This window comes from Metopolophium dirhodum, chromosome 8, assembly GCF_019925205.1.
Source record: "Metopolophium dirhodum isolate CAU chromosome 8, ASM1992520v1, whole genome shotgun sequence".
Taxonomy (NCBI): Eukaryota; Metazoa; Arthropoda; class Insecta; order Hemiptera; family Aphididae; genus Metopolophium; species Metopolophium dirhodum.
The window spans coordinates 16,065,217-16,074,007 of NC_083567.1; the positions used below are offsets into that span (position 1 = coordinate 16,065,217).

The 8,791-nt window shown below is 27.2% G+C and overlaps 1 non-coding gene across 1 annotated transcript; it reads left to right on the top strand.

The window, feature by feature from the left end:
- Nucleotides 1-717: 717 nt before the first annotated feature.
- LOC132951511 (5S ribosomal RNA) lies at nucleotides 718-836 on the top strand. Its single transcript, XR_009665339.1, has one exon. It is a non-coding gene; the product is annotated as a 5S ribosomal RNA (ribosomal RNA).
- The last annotated feature ends 7,955 nt before the right edge of the window (nucleotides 837-8,791 follow it).

Consider the following 8,791-nt stretch of genomic DNA (forward strand, 5'->3'; position numbering starts at 1 on the left):
TTTTTTTTTAAAAACCTAAAAAATTTTATGTGAAGGCCCGCTGACCAGTGTATTGTTATTAAAATATAACTACACTTTTAGTGTTCTTTTTTTTATTATAAATATTAATTAAAGCTTTCCACACATAAAAGTAACTCAATAACAATAAAACAATAAAACACTATAAAAATATAATTTTAAAGATAAATATAGGTATTATTATGGATAAATAGGGGCCCCTTGTTCTTCGACAACAAATTAGATAACATGATAAATTATAAAAATAGATATTTTTATTTAATATATTTTATTTGATTTAAACATTAGATTACAATGCAATTATTTAAAAATTTAAAGTAGATGCTGTGCGCCGTCGGGGCCCCTTGAGCCAACGATTAGCAGCCCTCTACAGGGGCATTGACCCGGCTGCCCCTGCGGTTGTTGCGGCACTGTTATAACTGGTAATTCAGTTATTGATATTATAATATATATTTATACTATTTGAAGAAAAAAAGCATATAACTAGAGCAGTAAAGCAATATATTATATATTACTATAGTTTAAGGATTATTAAGAGAATATTTTTGGATTTTTTAGAACATATTAGAATCATATTTTAAACCTAATAATCCATTATTTACTTATAATTAACTTATATTATTGTAATATAATATAAAAACATGAATAACATTTTGTTAGATAGTTTATTTAAATATTATAATTTTTCGACTTCTATTTGCCAACGACCATACCACGTTGAATACACCAGTTCTCGTCCGATCACTGAAGTTAAGCAACGTCGGGCGTAGTTAGTACTTGGATGGGTGACCGCTTGGGAACACTACGTGCCGTTGGCACTTTTTGCTTTTTTTATAAACTTTACTTCTTTATTTATTAAAAGAAAAAATTTAAGTAAAATTTGTCGATTTCAGTTCATACAAATGATTTAAACTTACTGGAGTGCCCATTCACTCCAAATTCCCTTAGTCCCTACACCCTTGTTTTGTCAATATAAATAATGTCCATCGCGTTTACAATCATTAACAATTCATAACTTTCTTAATCTAATTTTGTTTAGTTCGCCAAAGCATTCTGGCCAATTAATATACCTACTTTCACTAATTATACCTACTTGTCTTATTCTGTACTGAAACGTAATCATATAGAATATAATATGCCTGTTATTATTGATTAATGTATTATCTATTAATTGTATACCTACGCACCTTTACAAGTCATTATATTATTTTTTTGTTATCGCTATAAACGTTTTGTATGTCAAAATAAATGCCATTCGATTTTATGTGTCAATACTCAATTTAGTCGTCGTTTGCCTTTGCTCTTTGCATATGCAGTGAAATCTCGATAACTCGAATCGATGACAGGCACAAAAAAAAATTTAAAAAATTAAAAAAAAAAAAACACACACATTGTAAAATCAATACATTCATCGCTTCGCTCAGAATCTAAAATAGTATCTATTTTAAATATATAGACAAAAATAATTTAACCACAAGTTAAATTAAACGCTTACTTTTGAATATTATTATTTTAATTTAACACCAATATTTAAATAAGTTTAAACACTGATAATTTTTATGAGGCATAAAAATTAATTTTAGACTAATTGGACTTTATTTTTGGGTCTGTCGTCATATTTCGGAGCAGTAAAAATACCAAGATTTTCAACTTTAATATCTTTTCTAGTTGGTAGTTTGTAGTGTCAAAAAGTAACATATTCTCCGTACTTGTTTTAATAGTTTTAATTAATAAGTAACCAAGTTTTCGACAAAATCTATTCTCTTATTTTTTTTAAATTAAAAAACCAATAACCGTATATCTTGAACTGTTCACCAAAATATGTTAATATTAGCAATTTTTATACTAATCTATTATATCTATGATAATATCACGGTTTTTTGTTGATGTATAACGCGTTATAAGTACCTAATGGATATTGTGATATGATTAATTTGGAATTTATTATAGGTCAATTATTTTTTTTAATACTATAGATAAGTACCTATAAAATGTCTTAAACCTAGACTGACATACCGTCTCCGCTCAGAATCGTTTTTCTTACACAATGATATTATATCATTGAATTCAAATTTAATCCCATCCATTATACAGTGATCCACTTGTAACCTACTGTACAGCAGAGCGACATCCACTAGCCCACCTTTTTTATTATTAATACTTCAATGTTGTACTGAATGACAAAAAAAAAATGCATGTATAAATAATTTTTTTTGTTAGGTAATTTGTTCAAGGTTTATTCGGTAATTACTAATTACAAATGTAAAGATTATCTAAATGATCTTTAATCTTAATGATATCTTACAAAATAATAAATAACTACCTAAACATATTTGGCAGTATTTGTGTATTATTTATGTTTTTATGTAAAAGGTTCATAATAATAATAATAATACTGCTGTATGCATAATACATAATAATAGTATTGGAAACATTCATAAACACAACATATTTGGAAAAATAATAATATTTTATTTCGTTAGATACTAAGTGTAAAATGTTTAAGTATATATTATACATTTATACGTTTGTCTATTAGATTTAATAAAGATTTATAAAAGTATATAATAAATATATTGAGTATTAATGTACAAAACTACAAAAGTATATGAGAACATAAAAAATTAATTGACACTATTGGCTTCAGCCAAATTACCAAAACACCAACTAATACTTCATATTCGACTTCATATTATAAATTAACACACAAAATTGTGTTTCTATAAAAAAAAATATCTATGCATAATTAATTTTAAGATAAAAAAAAATCCTTAAAATTACATAATATAAATAAAATCACAAAATTCGAACTAGGATCAGACATACTGTACTAAATAAAATCACATAACTAAAAAAAAAATTGAAGGATGGTGTTGGCGCCCGCAGGCAAATGCAGTTTAGAAAACAAAAAAAAATTTAAAAAAAAAATTATTGTAGGAATGCACATTTCAAAGTCTATACAAAAAATTCAATTAGTCACATAACAAAAAAAAAAATTGAAGGAGGGTGTTGGGGCCCGAAGGCAAAAGAATTTTAGAAAATAAAAAAAATTGAAATTAAAAACTTCAAACTAAAATGTCCAGAATCTTAAACAGAAAAAAACCATTCAAAATATTTAGTTCATTAATGATGGATTATTCAAAGTGCACCAGGTTATCAATGTTCAAAAAGTATATACAAAAAATTCAACTAGAGTTATATAACAAAAAAAAAAATTGAAGGTGGGTGTGGGCGCCCGCAGGCAAAAGCATTTTAGAAAATAAAAAAAATTTAAAAAAAAATATTATTGTAGGAATACACATTACAAAGTCTATACAAAAAATTCAACTAGTCACATCACAAAAAAAAAAATTGAAGGAGGGTGTTGGCGCCCGAAGGCAAAATAATTTTAGAAAATAAAAAAAAATTTGAAATTAAAAACTTCAAACTAAAATGTCCAGAATCTTAAACAGAAAAAAACCATTCAAAATATTTAGTTCATTAATGATGGATTATTCAAAGTGCACCAGATTTCCAATGTTCAAAAAGTATATACAAAAAATTCAACTAGTCACATAACAAAAAAAAATTGAAGGAGGGTGTTGGCGCCCGCAGGCAAAAGCATTTTAGAAAACAAAAAAAAATATAAAAAAAAATATTATTGTAGGAATACACATTACAAAGTCTATACAAAAAATTCAACTAGTCACATAACAAAAAAAAAATTGAAGGTGGGGGTTGGCGCCCGCAGGCAAATAGATTTTAGAAAACAAAAAAAAAATTTGGAAAATAATTTAGAAAAAACTATTCAAAATATTAAGTTCATTAAAGAATGATTATTCATGGTGCCCCATAAGTTATCAATTTTCAAGTCAATACAAAATATTCAACTAGAGTTACAGTACTAAAAAAAAAAAATTGAAGGGAGGGGTTGGCACCAGCAGGCAAATAGATTTTACTGTATGAATACTCATTATAAAGTACAAACTAAAATGCCCAGAATCTTAAACAGAAAAAACTATTCAAAATATTTAGTTCATTAAAGAATTATTCAAAGGGTAACAGATTGTCAATAATTAAAAAATTTTGCTAGAGTTAAAATCATAAAAAAAAAATTGAAGGGAGGTGTTGGCGCCCGCAGGCAAATCGATTTCAGAAAACAAAAAAAAAAATTTGGAAAAAAATTTGGAAAAAAATTTAGAAAAAACTATTCAAAATATTTAGTTCATTGAAGAATGATTATTCATGGGGCACCAAGTTATCAATTTTCAAGTCAATACAAAAAATTTAACGTATGAATACACATTACATAGTACAAACTAAAATGCCCAGAATCTTAAACAGAAAAAACTATTTAAAATATTTAGTTCATTAAAGAATTATCAAAAGGGTAACAGATTGTCAATAATTAAAAAATTTTGCTAGAGTTAAAATCATAAAAAAAAAATTGAAGGGAGGTGTTGGCGCCCGCAGGCAAATCGATTTCAGAAAACAAAAAAAAAATTTGGAAAAAAATTTGGAAAAAAATTTAGAAAAAACTATTCAAAATATTAAGTTCATTAAAGAATGATTATTCATGGTGCCCCATAAGTTATCAATTTTCAAGTCAATACAAACTATTACACGTATGAATACACATTACATAGTACAAACTAAAATGCCCAGAATCTTAAACAGAAAAAACTATTTAAAATATTTAGTTCATTAAAGAATTATTCAAAGGGTAACAGATTGTCAATAATTAAAAAATTTTGCTAGAGTTAATATCATAAAAAAAAAAATTGAAGGGAGGTGTTGGCGCCCGCAGGCAAATCGATTTTAGAAAACAAAAAAAAAATTTGGAAAAAAATTTAGAAAAAACTATTCAAAATATTAAGTTCATTAAAGAATGATTATTCATGGTGCCCCATTAGTTATCAATTTTCAAGTCAATACAAAATATTCAACTAGAGTTACAGTACTAAAAAAAAAAATTGAAGGGAGGGGTTGGCGCCCGCAGGCAAATAGATTTTACTGTATGAATACTCATTATAAAGTACAAACTAAAATGCCCAGAATCTTAAACAGAAAAAACTATTCAAAATATTTAGTTCATTAAAGAATGATTATTCATGGTGCCCCATTAGTTATCAATTTTCAAGTCAATACAAAATATTCAACTAGAATTACAGTACTAAAAAAAAAAATTGAAGGGAGGGGTTGGCGCCCGCAGGCAAATAGATTTTACTGTATGAATACTCATTATAAAGTACAAACTAAAATGCCCAGAATCTTAAACAGAAAAAACTATTTAAAATATTTATTTCATAAAACAAGGATTATCCAAGAGGTACCTGTCATTGTTTAAAAAATTTGGCTAGAGGTTAAATCATAAAAAAAAAATTGAAGGAGGGTGTGGGCGCCCGCAGGCAAATGCATTTTAAAAAACAAAAAAAAAATTTGGAAAAAATTTAATTGTAGGAATACACATTACAAAGAACAAACTAAAATGCCCAGAATCTTAAACAGAAAAAACTATTCAAAATATTTATTTCATTAAACAAGGATTATTCAAGTGGTACTATATTGTCAATGTTTAAAATATTTGGCTAGAGGCTAAATCCTAAAAAAAAAATTGAAGGAGGGTGTGGGCGCCCGCAGGCAAATGCTTTATAGGAAACCAAAAAAAAATTTTGAAAAAAATTTACTGTAGGAATACACGTAACAAAGTACAAACTAAAATGCCCAGAATCTTAAACAGAAAATACTATTCAAAATATTTATTTCATTAAACAAGGATTATTTAAGAGGTACTAGATTGTCAATGTTTAAAATATTTGGCTAGAGGTTGAATCCTAAAAAAAAAAATTGAAAGAGGGTGTTGGCGCCCGCAGGCAAAAGCATTTTAGAAAACAAAAAAAAATTAAAAAAAAAATATTATTGTAGGAATACACATTACAAAGTCTATACAAAAAATTCAACTAGTCACATAACTAAAAAAAATTGAAGGAGGGTGTTGGCGCCTGCAGGCAAATCATTTTAGAAAACAAAAAAAAATTTAAAAAAAATATTATTGTAGGAATGCACATTTCAGTCTATACAAAAAATTCAACTAGAGTTACATAACAAAAAAAAAATTGAAAGAGGGTGTTGGCGCCCGCAGGCAAATGCATTTTACAAACAAAAAAAAATTGAAATTAAAAACTACAAACTAAAATGTCCAGAATCTTAAACAGAAAAAAACTATTCAAAATATTTAGTTCATTAATGATAGATTATTCAAAGTGCACCAGATTTTCAATGTTCAAAAAGTATATACAAAAAATTCAACTAGAGTTACATAACAAAAATAAAAATTGAAAGAGGGTGTTGGCGCCCGCAGGCAAATCGATTTTAGAAAACAAAAAAAAAATTTTCAAAAAAATTTAGAAAAAACTATTCAAAATATTTAGTTCATTAAAGAATGATTATTCATGGGGCACCAAGTTATCAATTTTCAAGTCAATACAAAATATTCAACTAGAGTTACAGTACTAAAAAAAAAAAAATTGAAGGGAGGGGTTGGCGCCCGCAGGCAAATAGATTTTACTGTATGAATACTCATTATAAAGTACAAACTAAAATGCCCAGAATCTTAAACAGAAAAAACTATTCAAAATATTTAGTTCATTAAAGAATTACTCAAAGGGTACCAAATTTTCAATGTTTAAAAAATTTGGCTAGAGTTAAAATCATAAAAAAAAAATTGAAGGGAGGTGTTGGCGCCCGCTGGCAAATCGATTTTAGAAAACAAAAAAAAAATTAGGAAAAAAATTTAGAAAAAACTATTCAAAATATTTAGTTCATTAAAGAATGATTATTCATGGTGCCCCATTAGTTATCAATTTTCAAGTCAATACAAAATATTCAACTACAGTTACAGTACTAAAAAAAAAATTGAAGAGAGGTGTTGACGCCTGCAGGCAAATTGATTTTAGAAAACAAAAAAAAATTTGGAAAAAATTTGACTGTAGGAACAAGCTTTATGAGTACACGGGTACTCAGCGTACTCCCAGGTATAGCCGGTTAATCTTGAAAAATATTTATACAAAAAAATCTACTAGAGTTCAATGAATTGAAAAAAAAATTGTTTGAGAAATCTGTGTGAAATAACATTAAACAAAAGAATACGCTGGAAGCTAAATACTGCAATACATATTAACTACAATCCAAAAACTAGGTATTGTTTACATTATAATAATACGAACAGTTATTATGATCAGAGGTGTATCACCGTAATATATGTATTAGAAAATGTATAAAAACGAATGTAATTTATAAAGGATGCAAAAAAATTAAATCAGAAAAAGGTCCTTCACGGACTCTATTATGTGATTGTAATTTATGAAGGACACAAAATAATGTTTAATTTAAAATAATATTGTTTTTGGCTAGGTCTACAGTCAATATTAAATAACAAACTATAGTCTAAATTCAAATAAAAACATAGTCAGATATTTGTTTTAGTCTTTGTAAATATGTGCGGAAAATAATAATTAGATATCGTAAAATGTAAAAAAATGTGGAAAGAAAACCCTGAGAATTCTTTGACAGTAGGATAATAAAACACAAAACTATATATTAAATTAAAACTATTGATTTTATACATTTTCTATTTACAAAAGCTCATAAGTATTGAAAACCTTATAAAATCCTAAAAAAAATTATATTTTGTTATATTTTAAAATACATTTTATAATTTGTTGTGTTAAAAAAATCATTATTTAATGTTGGCTGTATTTAAGTTTTTAATAACTATACTGGTACAACTCTAGCTGACAGTCTTTAAGACCGTGTTAAAAACTATAATAATTAGTTAACGTCTAATTTACTGTCCTATCCTAACCTAACCTAACATAACCAAATTAATAATATTTAAATATTTTCTTTCATTGTTATGTTTACAATATCGAATACCTTTATAGTTAGTAGGAAAACATCATCGCAAAGCTCTCGACTAGTGATTGTAGTCGTCTATCATCATCATAGCTTCAACTAATCTTAGGTTTACCAAACTAGCTTCTTATGACTAATTACATTAGGACACTTTGAATAAAAAGTTCCTGAGTTGCAGGTTGCCGAACTTATAAGTGATTGATTATCAAGTTGATCCTTAGATTGTTGACACCTTAGTTCCCCTCGAAGACCGCTGGTAAGACTATTATGTCCTATCCATTATGTTATATCTATATTATCTATGATGGAGCTATACCCAGCTCACTCGTGTAAACAATTTGAAGCACATAAAAGCGATTAACGAGTCTGATAATATGAAATCCCAGACCTGTCCCCCATACTCTGATATTAAGAGCCCTGCCCACCTTCATATTCTCTATGCAAAAAGTAAATTTAAGACAAATTTGTAAATCAATGCACAGTCTCTCTATTGTACTAATATTTGTGATTTCATTAATTTTCAGTATTTTGTATAATTAGATTGGGAAAAATAAGACAATATCATTTACAAGACTGTGACTAACACAATCATACTTTGATAAAAGTATATGATATAAGTACCTTCTATATTTGAATTCTTCGTTTTTTTCCCGGTACTTTATTGGTGGACGGCACTTTAACAACGGTCCCTCGATCTACTAAGGCAACCTTGAGGCATTTCCTTTTAGGAAATTAATTAAATTCTCAAACATAACTCTTAATTCAAGTGTTTGTAACTAATAAAATATATGTTATGCTATTTATGGACGACACTTGCACCATGGCCCCTCGATATAGTAATGTAGGCGACCCGGCACATCTCTTTTAGATAAATGATAAT